This window comes from Oncorhynchus mykiss, chromosome 28, assembly GCF_013265735.2.
Source record: "Oncorhynchus mykiss isolate Arlee chromosome 28, USDA_OmykA_1.1, whole genome shotgun sequence".
NCBI classification, from domain to species: domain Eukaryota; kingdom Metazoa; phylum Chordata; class Actinopteri; order Salmoniformes; family Salmonidae; genus Oncorhynchus; species Oncorhynchus mykiss.
In genome coordinates, this window is record NC_048592.1 from 18386707 (window position 1) to 18405512 (window position 18806).

Consider the following 18806-nt stretch of genomic DNA (forward strand, 5'->3'; position numbering starts at 1 on the left):
GCCACTTTCCCTTCTTCTTGCAATAATTGCTCAAAGAGTAACCAAAGACTGTGGTTGCGGGAACTTTGCCCCAAAAGGTCTGTGCATGGCCCAGGTCGGCAAGCACAGTGAGCATGATTGGCTAATGAAGAGTTCATGGCTGGTGTTCGAAGCAGGTAACACTGACGCAAGTGTTAATTTAAAGTTATTGCTCCCTTAGCTCTGCTATCATTGGACGAGTGAGAGTCAAGATTGTATTTCCTATGTAGCATTTCAGAGAGGAATGGGAATGTCCAAAATCACATTGCTATAAATAATGTGGAGTCATAATAACAAGATCATAGCAACACTTTAACGCAAGTGTATGTGTTGGATCAGCTAGGTGTTTCAATCAGTCAATGTGACCTTTTCAAAATAAATAGTTGGATGAGTGATAATGAGGATTTACACCAGCACTGCCACATGCACATTCAGCTGTGAACGCGGCCATCCCTGCCGTTCCCCTTGGCTTGAGACAGATGGAGATATAGAAAGGTGGATGGGCCAAAATGAGACTTATATTAAACCCTAGATAACAAAAAAGATGAAAAAGAACAACACTGACAGTGACAGATGAAGTGTTGGGGATAGTAATAAGTGCTTGTATATGTGTGACTCACAGCATAGACATCTGCATTTCCCTGGACATTACCTCATAAAATCACAATGGAGCTGTGGAATGCCGGTCAAGGGAGGTAGACAGAAAACAATGCACTCCTCTGGGCAAGAGTGGCATGTCCCTCTGGAGTCTGGAGTAGTTTGTGTCTCAGAGGTTTGTGCGTGTGCTTGTTTTGTGCGTAGGGGGGTCATGGGTTACAGTGTCCTTGGCCTTTGAGGTCAGGGCCTACAGAGGTTACATATTTGATCTCCGCTATTGCAGGGATAGAGTTCTGAAGCATCCTTCCTTATCCACCTCTTAGCAGTGTTCAAGGTAAATTAACACTCCATTCACTTTTATTGTGTGATTGTTACATACATCGAAATCAAATTGTACGATTTATTGCTATGCTTTTGACAAAGGATTAGTGATGTAATGAACGGTGGAAATGCTGAAGGAGTTTGTCCAGGCGTCCGTCACCAGCCGCAAAGGCGACTCGGTCACTGTGCAGATCAGTGGCAGTCAGTGCCGTTTAAGATGAGGGAGGACTATTTTTTCTTCATGAGCAGGGCCTTATTTCTATTACAGCATATTGGGTGACTCATTTATATTCCATTCACCCAGTTCAATGTAACAGCGATAGTTTTAGGCTACTACATGATACTCAAATGTTCCTATACCCATCATGAGGTTGCTACAACCTAGCCTATGAATGAAAGTTTACAACGTAGAATGCACACAGGTTGAGAGACAAATTTGAGGAAACAGACAGTGTCATTCAGTACCGCCTTGCACAATCTTGTCTGCATCTAGCTGATATAGGTTGTAATCATTAGTCCAACAGTTGCGAAAGAGAGTTTATTGGACAAATTCAGGTATGTTTATCCCCGTTTTGTTCGGTTTAAGAAATGCTTTTCAACAGAATCAGCGTGGTGAATCACATGTTAACAGAGTTCACTCATAACAGCCACGTTGTATTCCTTCTTTTCCCTTCACTCGTGGACTTAAATGCACAACACATCAGCCGTATGTGACGAGGTGAAAAAACCTTTCCAAGCCAAACCGCCACACACAGCCCACATCGTTGTCACCATATTAGCTAAAGTAACATCATAGTCAGCATAGCTAATAGAACTAACGCGTTAGTAAACCCGCTACAATCACGCAATAACGTTACAGTGTACAGTCAGTGAGCAGTTACACCAACGGGTCCTGGTGGCAATAAATGTGTACTACCAAAAGCTTACCTAGACTTGGAAGAGTTCCAGTGTTGTGTTGGATAGTCATAGCCAGCTAGATAACATAGCATCCCTCTGTTTGAGCAGGATGTTTCAGTACGCTAAACTAGGTAGCTGCATTTGCTAGCTAAGTAAGTAAAAGTGAAGGGAAAAAATACACTCTTTCTCTTGCTTCTCCTTCATTTTGGAAGAAATTAATTTGTTCAAAACTGTTCAACTATTCTCTCTCTACTTGAGTCCACTACTCACCACATTTAATACACTGCAGTGCTAGCTAGTTGTAGCTTATGCTTTCAGTGATCCTTTGATTGGGTGGACAACATGTCAGTTCATGCTGCAAGAGCTCTGATGGGAGGACGTCCTCTAGCCTGAAGTTGTCGTAATTACTGTGTAAGTCAATGGAAGGGGGTGAAAACCATAAGCCTCCTAGGTTTTGTATTGAAATCAATGTACCCAGAGGACGGAAGCTAGCTGTCCTCCGGCTACACCATGGTGCTACCCTACAGAGTGCTGTTGAGGCTACTGTAGACCTTCTTTGCAAAATAGTGTTTTTTAATCAGTTATTTGGTGACATGAGTTATAGTTTTATCTAGAAAGTATAACTTTTTGAATGTTTTACAATTTAAATGTGTATGAAATTCACTGAGGATGGTCCACCCATTCCTCCTCCGAGGAGCCTCCACTGGGGCAGACCAAGAATGGGAAGGTCAGTGAAATGGAAAGGTCAGGTGAAACAGATCAGGGCGTGACACTAATATGTGTTTCTATAACATTCTAAGGAAACTAAGGATCTAATCATCCAGGCTAACCCAGCTCTGGAGGCATTTGGTAATGCCAAGACCATTAGAAATGACAACTCCTCAAGATTTGAGAGTTTCTGATAGATATTCAGATTTATTTAATACAACATTAATCACCTGAAAATAAACTAAAAAACATTTTATGTTTCGGGTAAATTTATCAGGATTAATTTTGACACTCGAGAAAACTAACTTCTGCTAAAATTGAGACATGTCCAAAGAAAGTGGCTGAAAGAAATCTTGTGTCACTTTTGAGCTGAGGGCTGAGAGAGACTACCACATCTTCTATCAGATATTGTCAAACAAGAAACCTGAATTACTGGGTCAGTACCACAATTAGATAACAATGATGCATTGACTACATTCATTTGTGGAGTGTAATAATGTAATATCATGTCTACATTTGTCTTTCTATGTCTCTCTCCTCGCTCTCATGAGAATACAGAGACGCTGCTGGTGACAGCTAATCCATATGACTATTGTCTATTGATGTCTATTGATGACACTGATGTTGGGAACAGATGTGAGTTACTTTACCATTACTCTGGCCCCTGAATTTAGGTATTACAGTTGTAATTCTTTGGTTTGGGAAGTGTTGTCTTGCTAAATTTCAAGCCAGCTTGTTATGTTGTCAATCCAAAAGATGGATTTATGTTGCATATGTCAAGTAAACATTGTAGCCTACCCTGTTCTTGATTTTAAATAATAATATCTACGATAGCAGAGCATCATTACATCATGAAATATCGGTGTTGGTTTTTTTGTTTTTTTGACCAATTCTCACTACTAAATTGCTGTGCTTTTCTCAGCTTCCACAGAGTGCTTTTGATTTGCTGGGCTTTCCTGTGGAGAAGAAGAACTCAGTGTATAAGCTGACTGGTGCCATCAAGCACTATGGCAATATGAGGTTCAAGCAGAAACAGTGCAAGGAGCAGGCAGAGGCTGATGGAACGGAATGTGAGAGCAGGCTAAAAGCCAAAAGCAGAGCATTGGATAGTTCTGTGAATCCATAGGTAAAGCATTACAACTCACTGATTTTCTTCCCCAGGTGGTGACAAAGTATGATATCTTATGGGCCTGAACTCTGCTGACCTCATAAAGGGTCTCTGTCACCCACAGGTAAAAGTAGGGAACGAGTGGGTCAAAGGGCAAACTGTCCAAGAGGTGAGTGATGGAATAATTCACACAGGGGAGAGCAAAAAGTTGATGATGTGAGATCCTATATAGAGATTAGATAGCATTTTTCCATTCTAACAAGCCACTAGCTCGAAGACGCCAGGCTCCCCAGCATTACTCACTCATGCCACCATCATTATGCAGACCTCTCTTCCCCCGTCACGCGCATCAGCAATTATTGGACTCACCTGGACTCAGTCACCTGTGTCATTACCTCCCCTATATATATATATCTGTTCCTCGCTTGATATCTGTTCCTCGCTTCAACGTCATATGTCGCTGTGTTGCCTGTGTGCTGACACTGTTCCTGTCTTCCATGTCTGTTACTTATTAAATATTGACTCCCCGTACCCGCTGCTCTACTCCAGCGTCGTCTTTACAGTAAATACTACAGTATTCCGTACTACAGTCCGCAAAAACACCACAGTAAATACAACAATATACTGTCCCCATAGGAGAACCCTGTATAAATGATTGGAGACAGACACAGGAATTCGTAACAGGGGGGTTTAATACTCCACCTAAAATATACAACATGCCATGAAAAGTCACGGGGACGAAGCCCAAAACAAACACGTATACAAAACACAGGGATGTAACCTCTAATAAATACACGGGACGAGACCCGTAATACACTACATGGGACGAGACCCGTAATACACTACATGGGACGAGACCCGTAATACACTACATGGGACGAGACCCGTAATACACTACATGGGACGAGACCCGTAATACACTACATGGGACGAGACCCGTAATACACTACAGGGAGCGAGACCCGTAACGACAAATGCACAACAATACACGGGACGAGACCCATAATAACAAGTGTACAATACATGCAGCACGAAAGCCGAAATAACAAAGCACAGGTACTCACAGACCAACGGACATGGGAACAATAACCGACAAAACAATGGTGAACAGAGGGCACATATATATATACAATTACTAATCAGGGGAATTGGAATCAGGTGTTCGTAATGAGACAGTTCAGTGACTCCTAGAGGCCGATGACGTTGACCTCCGGAACTGGTGCACGGAAGGGCAGCAGTACCGGCGGAATCCGTGACACCTATGGGGACAGTCTAAACACCGGTTTGGAACCCGTTTTTCTAAGATTGTAACATTACATATTTTTTTATTTGTAATATTATTTTATTTAACCTTTATTTAACTCAAGTCGGTTAAGAACAAATTCTTATTTACAATGAAGGCCTGCCAAAAGGCAAAAGCCCTCCTGCAGGGACAGGGGCTGGGAGAATTTTTAAAAACATCTAATAAAAATATAGGACAAAACACACATCACAACAAGAGAGACACCACAACACTATATAAAGAGAGACCTAAGACAACAACATAGCAAAGCATCAACACATGACAACACAGCATGGTAGCAACACAAAATGACAACAACATGATAGCAACACAACATGACAGCAGCCCAATACTGTAGCAGCACAAAATATGGTACAAACATTATCGAGCACAGACAACAACACAAGGGGCAAGAAGGTAGAGACAACAATACAACACGCAAAGCAGCCTCAACTGTCAGTAAGAGTGTCCATGACAGAGTCTTTGAATGAAGAGTTTGAGTGTTAATTGCAGCTCGTTCCAGTCTCTAGCTGCAGTGAACTGAAAAGAGAAGCGACCCAGGAAATGTGTGTGCTTCGGGGACCTTTAACAGAATGTGACTGGTGAATGACTGGTGAATGTGTCGTATGTGGAGGATGAGGGCTGCAGTAGGTACCTCAGATAGGGGGGAGTGAGGCCTAAGAGGGTTTTATAAATAAGCATCAACCAGTGGTTCTTGCGAGATGACCAGTTTACAGAGGAGTGTAGAGTGCAGTGATGTGTCCTATAAGGAGCATTGATGGCAAATCTGATGGCCGAATGGTAAGGAACATCTAGCCGGTTGAGTGCCCCCTTATGTCTCCGTAATCTAGCGTGGGTAGGATGGGTAGGATGGTCATCTGAATCAGGGTTAGTTTGGCAGCTGGGGTGAAAGAGGAGCGATTACAATAGAGGAAACCAAGTCTAGATTTAACTTTAGCCTGCAGCTTTGATAGGTGCCAAGAGAAGGACAGTGTACCATCTAGTCATACTCCCAAGTACTTGTATGAGGTGACTACCTCAAGCTGTAAACCCTCAGAAGTAGTAATCACACCTGTGTGGTGAGGGGCATTCTTCTTACCGAACCACATGACCTTTGTTTTGGAGGTTAATGGTTAAGGTTAAGGGCAGAGAAAGCTTGTTGGACACTAAAAAAACTTTGTTGTAGAGCGTTTAACACAAAATCCGGGGAGGGGCTAGCTGAGTATAAGACTGTATAATCTACTTAGAAATGGATGAGAGAGCTTCCTACTGCCTGAGCTATGTTGTTGATGTAAATTGAGAAGAGCGTGGGGCCTAGGATCGAGCCTTGGGGTACTCCCTTGGTGACGGGCAGTGGCTGAGACAGCAGATGTTCTGACTTTATACCAGAGGTGTGGACTCGAGTCACATGACTTGGACTCGAGTCAGACTTGAGTCACAAATATGATGACTTGCAACTCGACTTTGACTTTAACACCAATTACTCGTGACGAGCCTTATGATTCGACCTGACTTGATACCCTCCCCAAGCCCAAATATAAAAAATGATGCTAATAAAAAAGTGTGCAGCGCATCAACTCTTCATTTAACGGATTACAGTTTGAATCGGACAGCAGCCAATCAAAATTGTGCCAGCTGAAAAAAAGTTGTGCGTGGCTGTGCAGAAGAACGTCGGTGGGTGAATTCAGATGGAGCCCTTGGAAAGATGATACCCAAATGTATTATTTTCGGATATAAAGACGACGCTGTATCAACAAAAAACGGATTGCAACTTGCAAACCATGCGGGAAGAAAATTACAGATGGAGGCGCAACAATTTTGAACTTTGTTTTTGAAGCTGCACAAAGAACGGTAAGTAGTGGCTAATATAGCCGGCAGCTATATATTTTATTACTTTAAAGTGTATCATGTAAGCTAACGTAATGTTAAGTCAATGAGCCTCCACACAGTCAGTCAGTGCGAGAACGTGATCATTGCACTCAAGATTGAGCTACAACTGGCTAGGCAGTTGGTCCTTCCTGCCTGATGTTACTGCTGTTCCTAAAACCATGGACATACATTAGCCTACTGTAACCACACAGAGAGAGTGTGTGTGTGTGTGTTAAAGGTTGGGCGATTGTGTACAAGCCTACATCGCCCGATTGCGCCCTATATCAATCCTCGATAGCCGATCACTATTGGGGGGGGGGGGGGTCTTTCTCATGGCTACCCATGTATTTCCATGGAAATATAATGTTTATTTGGAAAGTAATAAATATATAGATATTTTTAAAAGCATTCATGATTTGCGTAATGTATTATACTATTACTATTGTTAAAAATATGAAATGGTATTACATTTGGTGAAGAGCACATTATGACTTGTTTAGGACTGGAAACTTGACTTGATACTTGACGGTCTTGACTTGAGTGTTGACACTGACTTGCCTGTCTTGACTTGGGACTTGACGTGGGACTTGAGTGCTAAGACTTGAGACTTACTTGTGACTTGTAAAACAATGACTTGGTCCCACCTCTGCTTTATACACTGCGCTCTTTGAGAGAGGTAGTTAGCAAACCAGGCCAAAGACCCCTCAGAGACACAAATGCTCCTTAACCGGCCCACAAGAATGGAATGGTCTAAAAATAGCAGCACAACATTGCTTAGAATCAAGGGCAATGGTGACATCATTGAGGACCTTGCAGTGACATATCCATAACCTGAGTGGAAACCAGATTGCATACCAGAGAGAATACTATAGACTATCAAGAAAGCCAGTCAATTATTTATTGACAAGTTTTTCTAACACTTTTGATAAACAGGAGAAAATAGAAATAGGCCTATAACAGTTAGGATCAGCTTGATTCCCCCCCCCCCACCCCCCCCCCCCCCTTTAAATAAAGGATACACCATGGCTGCCTTGCAAGCAATGGGAACCTCCCCAGAGAGGAGAGACAGATTTGAAAGGTCAGAGATAGGCAATGATAGGGGCAGCAACTTTAAAGAAGAAAGGGTCTGAACCATCTGACCCAGATGTTTTTGGGGGTTCAAGTTTAAGGAGCTCCTTTAGCACCTCAGATTCAGTGACTCCCTGCCTTTGTAGCGGGGCAGAGAAAAAGGAGGGAGGAGCATCGCGGCTGGTCGCATTAGAAGGGGTTGGGTATGAGGAAATGTTGAACAGGCAATGAGGAATGGCTGAGTCAAATAGGAATCCTGACTTAATGAAGTGGTGATTAAACAGCTCAGCCATGTGCTCCTTGTCAGTAACAACTACATCATCAACATTAAGGGACATGGGCAGCTGTGAGGATGAGGGTTTATTCTCCTGGTCTTTAACCAATTTCCAGAACTTCTTGGGGTCAGACCGACAGAGAGAGAACTGCTCCTTGAAGTAACTAACTTTGGCCTTCCGGATAGTCTGAGTGCACTTATTTCTCATTTGCCTGAACGAGAGCCAGTCAGCCTGTGTATGCATGTGCCGAGCCTTTCTTCAAATGGAATTCTTGAGGCGGAGTAACTCTGCAAGATCACGGTTGAACCAGGGGGTGAACCTGTTTCTAATTCAAATTTTCTTTATGGGGGCGTGTTTGTGAACAATACCACTGAAAATATAAAAACAATAAGGTCCAAGCATCTTCGACAGAGCTGATTCTATACCAATTTACAGAGGCCAGATCATGAATGAAGTCTTGCTCATTAAAGTTTTTTAGAAAGCGCCTATGACAAATCAGGACAGGTCGTTTCACTGAGCAGCCATTACGAACACAGGCTAAAACAGTGATCATAAGGTCATTACAGAAAACACCAGACTGATACCTATCAGGATTATTTGTGAGGATAACATCAGGGAGAGTAGCCTTTTCTGGGTGTTTGGAGTCATACCTTGTGGGATTGGTAATAATCTGAGAAAGATTTAGGGAGTCCCATTGCTTTAGGACTTGGTCAGGTGGTTTAAGCATGTCCCAGTTTAGGTCACCTAGCAGGACAAATTCAGACTTAGTGTAAGGGGCCAGGAGAGAGTTTAAGGCGGGTAGGGAACAGGCCGGTTATAACCAGAAAGGTTAACATCAGTGTTCAAAACAATCTTCCTTAAACTTGTTGAGGATAGGGGGCAGTATTTTCACTTTGGATGAATTGTGTGCCCATAGTGAACTGCATGCTACTCTGTCCTAGATTGCTAATATATGCATATTATTATTACTATTGGATAGAAAACACTCTGAAGTTTCTAAAACTGTTTGAATTATGTCTGTGAGTATAACAGAACTCATAGGGCAGGCAATCTTCCAAACAAGAAGTGAAATTCTGAATGTTGGTCAACTTTAACGTCATCGCCCCTTCCTTTCCCAACAAGATATGGATCGGGTAGCACTTCCTACGCCTTCCACTAGATGTCCTCATTCGGTAGAATGTGGAATGGAGTGTTTGGTGTGAACTTTGACCGAATGGGAGGGGAAATAGTCACTGTCCCGACAGAATGTAATTTCCTTGTGGCGCCACCGTCGTTCCATTTGGCTGCAGCTGAAAACGTATGATCAGGTTGGAACGTTATTGGATATATATGAAAATAACATCCTGAAGATTGATTCTCTACTTAGTTTGACCAGTTTATTCGACCTGGAATATATATTTTTGAAGTTTTCGTGCAAGTTGTCCTGGACCGGCGTCATCTTTTGGGCACGTGAGCTGAAAGTGGTAGCAAATGCAGCTAATTGGACACTAGTATTGGACATTATGGAACAAAACAACAATTTATTGTGGAATTAGGACTCCTTGCACTGCATTCTGATGAAAGATCATCAAAGGTAAGGGAATATTTATGATGTAATTTAGTATTTCTGTTGACTCCAACATGGCGGAGAAATACTTTTACGTCTGAGCGCTGTCTCAGATTATTGCACGGTAGGCTTTTTCCGTAACGTTAAAAAAAAATCTGACACAGCGGTTGCATTAAGAACCAGTGTATCTTTAATTATATGTAGAACATGTATCTTTAGTCAAAGTTTATGATGAGTATTTCTGTTATCTGGCGTAGCTTTCTATAATTCCTCCGGATATTTTGGAGGCATTTCTGAACATGGCGTCAATGTAAACCGAGATTTGTGGATATAAATATGCATATTATCGAACAAAACATAAATGTATTGTGTAACATGACATATGAGTGTCATCTGATGAACATTTTCAAAAGGTTAGTGATTCATTTTATCTCTAATCTTGCTTTTGTGACTCTATCTTTGGCTGGAAAAAATGGCTGCGTTTTTCCTTTGATTTGGTGGTGGTCTAACATATGTTGTGTTTTCGTTGTAAAACATTTTAAAAAATCGGACATGATGGGTAGATGAACAAGATGTTTATCTTTCATTTGAGGTATTGGACTTGTTAATGTGTGAAAGTTAAATATTTCTAAAGAATATTTTTTAATTCCCTGCGCCACCTTTTCAGCTGAATGGGGGGGTGGAGTTCCCCTCGGGGATCGCCTTGCCATAACAGGTTTTAACCACTTCTCAGTAATGACCAACACATCTGGATTAGAGCTGCAGAAACCTCAGTCTTTTACGAGAGCAGGAATCAGTGAAGCGAATATCAGAGCACAAGTCAGAATTGGCGATAGCAACAGTAGATGGACCAGGGTGTACATGCACATTTCCAGATATCATCAGCAGTAATACAATCAGGGCACGGCAGAGAACAGGGAGAGCTCTGCAGTGTTGATTTATGACATTTGAATGTGCATTAAAAGGCAACAAGATCATATTGTTCAGTAATTTCATCAGGTAACCTGAATACAAAGCCAGCGAGAGGTGGTTAGAATAGGATGGGAGGCCAAGAGTCCATGCTACCAATAGAGTGTCAGAGTCCCGAGTGTGGGAACAAACATAGTCTGTCCCACGGTTGGATAAACAAGCAAGTTCATAGTCAATAAAGCATGCAGGAGTCTTGAGGCAAATAGCATAAAGCACAAGAAAACAATATAACGACTTGGGGCTAGCCATTGTAAGTTCAGAGTCACTCGCCCCAACAGTGCATGTGTCCTGGAGGTGAGTGAAAGCTTGGGAGAGAGGGTGGAGTGTGGTGGGGGAGACAGGCCAGGGCAGACGGTCAACAGATCGCCAGGTGGAATCCAAGCAGCAGTGCAGCAGTGCAGCAGGCAATGGGAGTAGGTGTCACACCCACTTGGTATAATATTTTTCCTGGAGGCAGATTCCTTGTAGAAAATGCCAGAGAATGGTCTCTGAACAGGGGGGGGGGGTATTAGTATCTTTAGGATGCCCAAATCCAGTTGAATGACTCTCTCCACTCCAATGATGATCTGAAAGAGAACATTGCCATTGTAGAGACATAACAATCTAATGCAGGCAAAGGTTGAGGAGCTATGAAGATGTCTTGAACAGATTGAAAGAGGCCGCAAGCTGGCTGAGCAAGAGCTACTGGATGTCAATGGAGGGTGCACCTGCTGCAAGCTTTGGTAAAGTAGAACTACTGATTATGGATTTTCTACTTTAGCTATGGCTGAACATGGTAAAAAAAATATATAATTAGACATCTCTTCACCACAGCTCCCATCTTGGTTCATCCAGATCCTTCCCGTCAGTTCGTGGTGGAGGCCGATGCTTCTGATGTCGGAGTGGGGGCGGTCCTGTCCCAGCATTCTGCCCTGGATCTCAAGCTACATCCCTGCTTCTTCTTCTCCCACCGCCTCAATGCCACGGAAAATAACTACGATGTGGGCAATTGTGAGCTTCTCGTGGTGAAGATGGCGTTGGAGGAATGGAGACAGTAGCTGGAGGGGGTGGAACACCCATTCATCGTGTGGACCGACCATAAGAACCTGGAGTATCTCCGCACCACCATACGCTTCAACTCCAGGCAAGCCAGAAGGGCCCTGCTGTTCACACAGTTCAACTTCTCCCTCTCGTACCGGCCAGGATCCAAGAATGTCAAGCCAGATGCACTGTTCCGCCACTAAAGCCCCGTGGTTACCACCCCGGAGCCCGAGACCATCCTTTCCACCATGTGCCTGGTGACGGCACTCAACTGGGGTATAGGGAAACAGATCCGGGAGGCGCAGCGGTCCCAGCCGAACCCTGGGGAGAGCTCTGATAATCGGATGTTTGTGCCTGACGCTGTCCACTCTGCGGTCCTGGAGTGGGCCCATTCCTCCAGGCTTGCCTGCCACCCGGTCTCCCGTCGGACCCTGGCCTTCGTGCAACGCGCTTTTGGTGGCCTACGATGGTTTCCAGATGTCGCCACGTTTGTCTCCCCCTGCAAGGTCTGTGCTCAGAATAAGACTCCTTGGCAAGCTCCTGCTGGTCTTCTGCAACCCCTGCCTGTCCCTCACCATCCCTGGTCCCACATATCCCTGGAGTTCATCACGGGTCTGCCCCTGTCTGAGGGCAGCACTGCCATCCTGACTGTGGTCGAACGGTTTTACAAGGCCGCTCACTTCATTCCTCTCCCCAAACTACCAGCTGGTGTGGGTTGAGTATGCCCGCAACATCCTTCCCTGCTCTGCCACAGGCCTATCTCCATTTGAGTGTTCCCTGGGGTATAAGCCCCCGCTCTTCCCAGAACAGGAAGAAGAGGTCGGCGTACCTTCTGCCCAGATGTTCATCCGCCGCTGTCGTCGTACCTGGAGGAGAGCCCGGTCAGCCCTCCTCAAGACCACCTCCAGGTATCGATGACAAGCAGATCGATATTGGACCCCGGCCCCCCTGTATCGTCTCGGGCAGAAGGTATGGCTATCCACCAAAGATCTGCCCCTCCGGGTGGATTCAAGCAAACACTCCCCCTGGTTTATTGACCCATTTCCCATCTCCAAGATTATTAGCCCCTCTGTTGTTCGTCTTCTGTTGCCCTGTACCCTTCGTATACACCCCGCCTTTCATGTGTCCAGAGTCAAAGCTATGTCTCACAGCCCTGTCTACTGTTTCCATACGCACCTACGTGTTGAATGCTTGCTGACATTTTTAAGACATTAATAATAATAATCATAATTTTACCATTTATAATATTTTCCTATTTTTACTTAAATAAACAAAAGTGTATAAGGTTGTCACACCCTAATCTGTTTCACCTGTCCTTGTGATTGTCTCCACCCCCCTCCGGGTGTTGCCCATCTTCCCCATTATCCCCTGTGTATTTATACCTGTGTTCTCTGTTTGTCCGTTGCCAGTTTGTCTTGTTTGTCAAGTCAACCAGCGTTTTTGTTCTCAGCTCCTGCTTTTCCAAGTTTCTCTTTTTTTTGCTCACCTGGTTTTGACACTTGCCTGTCCTGACCCCGAGACTGCCTGCCAACCTGTATCTTTGCCCCACCTCTGGATTGTTTGACCTCTGCCTACCCTGAGTCTGCCTGCCATCCGGTACCGTTGCCCCACCTCTGGTTAACTGACCCCTGCCTGCCTTGACCTGTCTGTTGCCTGCCCATGTTGTAATATTAAGCCATTGTAAAATTTGACGTACCTGCATCTGGGTCTTACCTTGATTTCTGATGAAGGTAGGACATTACCTAGTTAATTTGCCAACTCTTACTATAGCCACTTATCTAGAATCCTTGACTATCTCAGAGAGTTGGAGGGTGATGAGGCTATCTGAGATCCTGAGGTCAAGCATCCTTTTTGACGTTGGCATTGGGATAAGGTTTGAGTTAGCAGGGAACCCGAGAGAGGCCAAGCAGGGGTGGACAGACAGAAAAGCCATGGGGTGTGGGGTGGGCGGGAGGGTTGGGTGAGTGGGCTTAAGTGTTTCAAATGTGAGGTGATGATAGCTAAAATAGAGAGAGAGATAAAACACCTCTATTGTTCTCAAAATAGGACATTAAGGAAAGCTCAAGAGTCAGGGTGTCAAATTCATGCAATAAACCCCCTCAGATAGTTAGGCTTCTCACAATGCCATGCAGCATAATTACACTAGCAGCTGGTCTGTCACAATAAATCCCTATGCCACTCCGCAACAACAATACTTCTCGATTGTGGCTGTGTTTGATACAATGCTTTTGGAAAAGTGCCATTAAAACAATGTTCATGATCTAAAAAATAAGTTGTCAAAGTTTATATAAATTGGAAATAATATACACTGAACAAAAATATAAAAGCAAAATGTAAAGTGTTGGTCCCATGTTTCATGAGCTGAAATAAAATGTCCCAGACATTTTCCATACACACAAAAAGCTTATTTCTCTCAAATACTGTGCACAAATGTCACGACTTCCATCGAAGTCGGTTCCGCTCCTTGTTCAGGCGGCGTTCGGCGGTCGACGTCACCGGTCTTCTAGTCATCGCCGATCCACCTTTCGTTTTCCATTTGTTTTGTCTTGTTTTGCCTCATTACTTGTTGTGTATTTAACCCTCTGTCCCCCCCATGTCTGTGTGTGGAATTGTTTGTTTGAAAGTGCTTGTGCACTCCGACTGGTTTGCGAAGGGTTATTTTGTACCCATATTTTGTTATTCTGGGTGCCGTTGGTTTTGCTATTAAACTGCTCCGGTTTTTACCCAGTTCTGCTCTCCTGCGTCTGATTTCCCTGCAGCCAGTCACGCACCCCTTACAACAAATTTGTTTACATCCTTGTTAGTGAGCATTTCTCCTTTGCCACGATAATCCATCCACCTGACAGGTGTGGCATATTAAGAAGCTGATTAAACAGCATGATCATTACACAGGTGCCCCTTGTGCTGGGGACAATAAAAGGCCATTCTAAACTGTGCAGTCTTGTCACACAACACAATGCCACAGATGTCTCAAGTTTTGAGGGAGAGTGCAATTGGCATGCTGACTGCAGGAATGTCACCAGAGCTGTTGCCAGAGAAATTAATGTTAATTTCTCTACCATAAGCCGCCTCCAACCATAAGCCACCTCCAGTAAAATCTTAGAAATTGTTGCATGTTTCGTTTATATTTTTGTTCATTACAGATCTGATCATCTAGTCCACACTCTTGCAGTTTAAAATTTAAGAAATAGCATAGCTGTTAATTAACAAACATTGTGTCTGTATCATGATAATAGAACAAATAGGTATATTAACTCCCTCTGCACCCACAGATATCCTCATGCTGATAGCAAGGTTGACATCCTCTAATAGGAGTATTAAATAAAAAATCATATTCATTTTGTGTAATTTGCCACTCTCTGCATTTCATTTTGTCCATATTGATTTTGACATCATAGTCTCTCATAAAATACCATAGTAAAAATACTAAGTAGTCAGTGCCTGTTGGTGTCTGCAGAGGCTCTGTCCTGGTGCTGTTTGCTGTCTCTCGCCAAGGTTCTGTCACTTCTGTCAACACAGTGTTGTGGCCATCAGAAACCCCCATTGGAGAAACAGGAATCCATCAGCAGTGAACATGCTGACACCTTGTACAGTAGCTGTGGGGAGAAAATATCTGATGAGGATTAGTGTACAGAGATGTATTTGATAAGTGATTAAGAAAAATAAAATGTGGCATGACATGATGACACATTGATTGACATTTAAACGACTAAACAATCTAACATGTTTTTCCCCCACTATGGTTGCTATTGTTGCTATTCTTAAATAACATGCTTGATAAAGGTACATTTTCACACCTATTTGTGGTGACTTGTAGCTCCCTGCTATTAAAATATATAATAACTATTTGCCCTTAGGAAGTGTTTACAGATTCATTGCATTGCATTCATTCTTTGAGTTTGAGGGCAATTACAAGGCAGTCCTATAAAATACTTGCCTGGTTACCCACACTCCTTGCTTTGGCCACGGACGTTAGTTTCTTCTCTGCAATGAGTTTGGATCTGAGTACCTCCCCAACCCGTCTCCCAATGTGAACACATTCGGGCTGTCTGATTGGTTCAGAAACCGATGGGTTTAGCCAGAGCTAGAACACATGTGGGTTTGAAAATTTGTCATGGGCTTTGATTTATTACAGACGATCCAATCGCTGATTACTTTGTTTTGTACAATGCCCCTTGTGCCTATCATCACCACAAACAACTTCAATGATGGCAGTCTCAGACTGAAGTATGTAGAGAATGACAGCAAGTATGGGTAACTCCATACTTGGAGTGGGTCTGAAAGTGGGCGTTGCAAAAGAAGTGGGTGGATCAACAGCGATGTGTGTAACATCAGTGGGTGGATTAACAGCGATGGGTATCGCGGGTCAACAGTCAGGTGCACCGCGGGTCAACTTAATGTTTACATAGTAGGTTAGGAGAATTACAGTAGCAGGTTAGGATACTTAACATGGCAGATTAGGGGAATGAGGTTAAGGTTAGGAAAAGGGTTAGGGTTAGGCTTAGCTAAAATGCTAGTTGCAGTTGTCAACAATCGACTTGTCGTGTAGCCCAACCGCCCCGGAAAACTGTCTTGACTGCCCAATTAGCAGATTCGCTTTCCATACACCCACTTCTCTTGATCCTTCCACTTCTGTTGACACGCCCACTTTCAGACACACTCCATGTATGCAGTTATCCATGACTCAATGACAAAGCAGAGCCGTCAGGCTAATAAAATACATGGTGTTGTTAACCTTGCCAATTGTTCATATAAGGTTAAAATGTCAAGAGGTGTGTGGACTGCTGTGAATAGGGCTCAAAGAGCACTCAGGAGCAGAATGTTACAAGTGATAGGCACAATTAAGGGGTTGGACAAGTGAAATATTTAAAACCTTTGAGTGTATGAACGTACATACATGTGTGTAGGAAGTAGGTATGGTGATGGTGCACGTAACAAGTCTACTACTGTATGTCACTCATTTTAATGAATTAAACTAACTAAAATGCCCCATTTGCATCTAGCTGTCTTATATCTTCTCATGTTAATTTAATCTGGGCTGGCTTGACTTTGGGCAGAGTGATAGGGAGGTCAATTTTATCTTCACAGGGTCTTTAGCAGTGGCATGGCATTTCTCACTTCAATTTGCCACCCTAACGCCAGCTGTCATTTGCAGGCCTGGGGAAGCTATCAGAAGATAAATAATCTTAAAACTTGTTACCAGCACTTGACTCATCTTTAACCTCTTGACCTTTTGAAAGGCTGTGACGATTAGTGGAAGTTACTAACATTCTATTTTACTTTAAGTAGTTACATTTCATTGCCTTTCCTCACTTTGGGAGTACTTTTTTATTTGTATTTCTTCGACACATCAAATGTGATGGACAGAATTCCCGGGATGTAAATATTTGGACTCAGAGAAAACCAGCCCTGACCCTGACCGTACACAGATCAGCGTTGACTCCACGCCATAAATGTAACATAACATATTGATGGGTTACAAGATACAACTGTCACTCTCTCTTTATGTGAAAGAAACCTTTGTTGGGTATGGTCATCTGCTACAGTTGATCCTACACGTGGGCAATGGCTGGACACTGAAAGCTTAAAACCCACCATGACTCACAAGCTGTCCTCCTCAATCAGTGAGAGGCACTCTGCAGGAATTTGACAGGGTTATCTTTGTCCTCAGACACAATGCCATGTCAACAAGACTGCAGTTAAGGGAGAGAGTTTTAACTGGCTGTTGGTAGGGGATAATGGAGAACCTATGGAAGCCCATTCCAGTTAACATTTTGTTTTTACTATCTAAAATGTTCGATTTTTATCCCAATATTTTTCACTTACATATATCAAAATGTTAAGGTAGTATCAACATAAACATCAACAAGGCCAATGACATTGGCGTCGTATTGATCCACAGTTACTGCCTCTGTCTCCATTATCTATTGTTATTATTATCTTTCAGCTAAATCTAAAGCTTGTCACCTGTGACAGACCTCTGTCCGTGTTGCATGACACTCTCCGCCTGGTTAATCTCGCTGCCTAAATGTTCTTTATTTAGACCGGCCCATTGGCAATTTTATATTGCTGCTTATGCTTCCACAAAGTCTATGCCTATGATAACAAAACACAATATGTTACCAATGTCGAACATGAACTCCTCTTAAGCCCTCTGGGAAATCGAAGACCCTGTCATGACATCTTTTTCTTAAATATCCCTTTGTGAAATCCAATATCTTCTTTTGTGTTTTCAGAAAAATAGCAGTAGTCAAATAATTACCCTTATGCCATGGTAAGACATCTGAGACATGTGGATAATCTGAATTATCCTCTTGAAACATTTGCTCTAGTTCTTTAATGCAGGGGAGACTGGGGGAAATTGTAACAGTTTTTGTATTTTACTCTATTGCTCAGAGACCATTTGAACTATACTTACATCTGTCTCCTAATCGTTCATACCACTTATATGTCTGTACATAAGATGGTCGAATCACAATGTTGATTTTAATCCGAAAAGTCCAGACCGGGGTCAAATGGAACACCTAAAGAATAAACAAAATAAATTCACTTCACTTCAAAAACATTCATGAATATGAATTATCATAGAAGTATGGAATGATTTTGCAAGAAATATACACATTTCTATGTACTGTCCATAATAAATAATTACAGTAAAACCCATGTGTGTGCTGGCAATTCGGTTCCTCTCAAAACATCTGAATAATCTCACGATGCCGATATTATATCTGTTTACAACTTCTTTGACTCTCTACAGGACCCCAGGGCTATTTAAAGATAGTATTTCAATAATTAACGTATAATTCATACATTCTTTAAGTTAAAATCCCTTGTTTTCATAATTTGGCTGCTTGGCTCAGGGACATTTTAACACTGTGTTACAATTGCCCCCAAACGAGCAGCCATGACAAAACCTCATGTGACTAGCAAGAGACAACAGTAGTGACACTTCATTCATGTCAATGTTTAGTGATGATAATTATGCTCGTTTGAATTATTGGACATTATTATAAGAAAAATACAGCCGGTGGAAAAAACTACTTTCACCCCTAAAAAACAAACATTTGCCCATAAAAAAACCAGTGAGATGTATTTGGCTATAACTTGTTAAGCAGGAACAGAACGTAA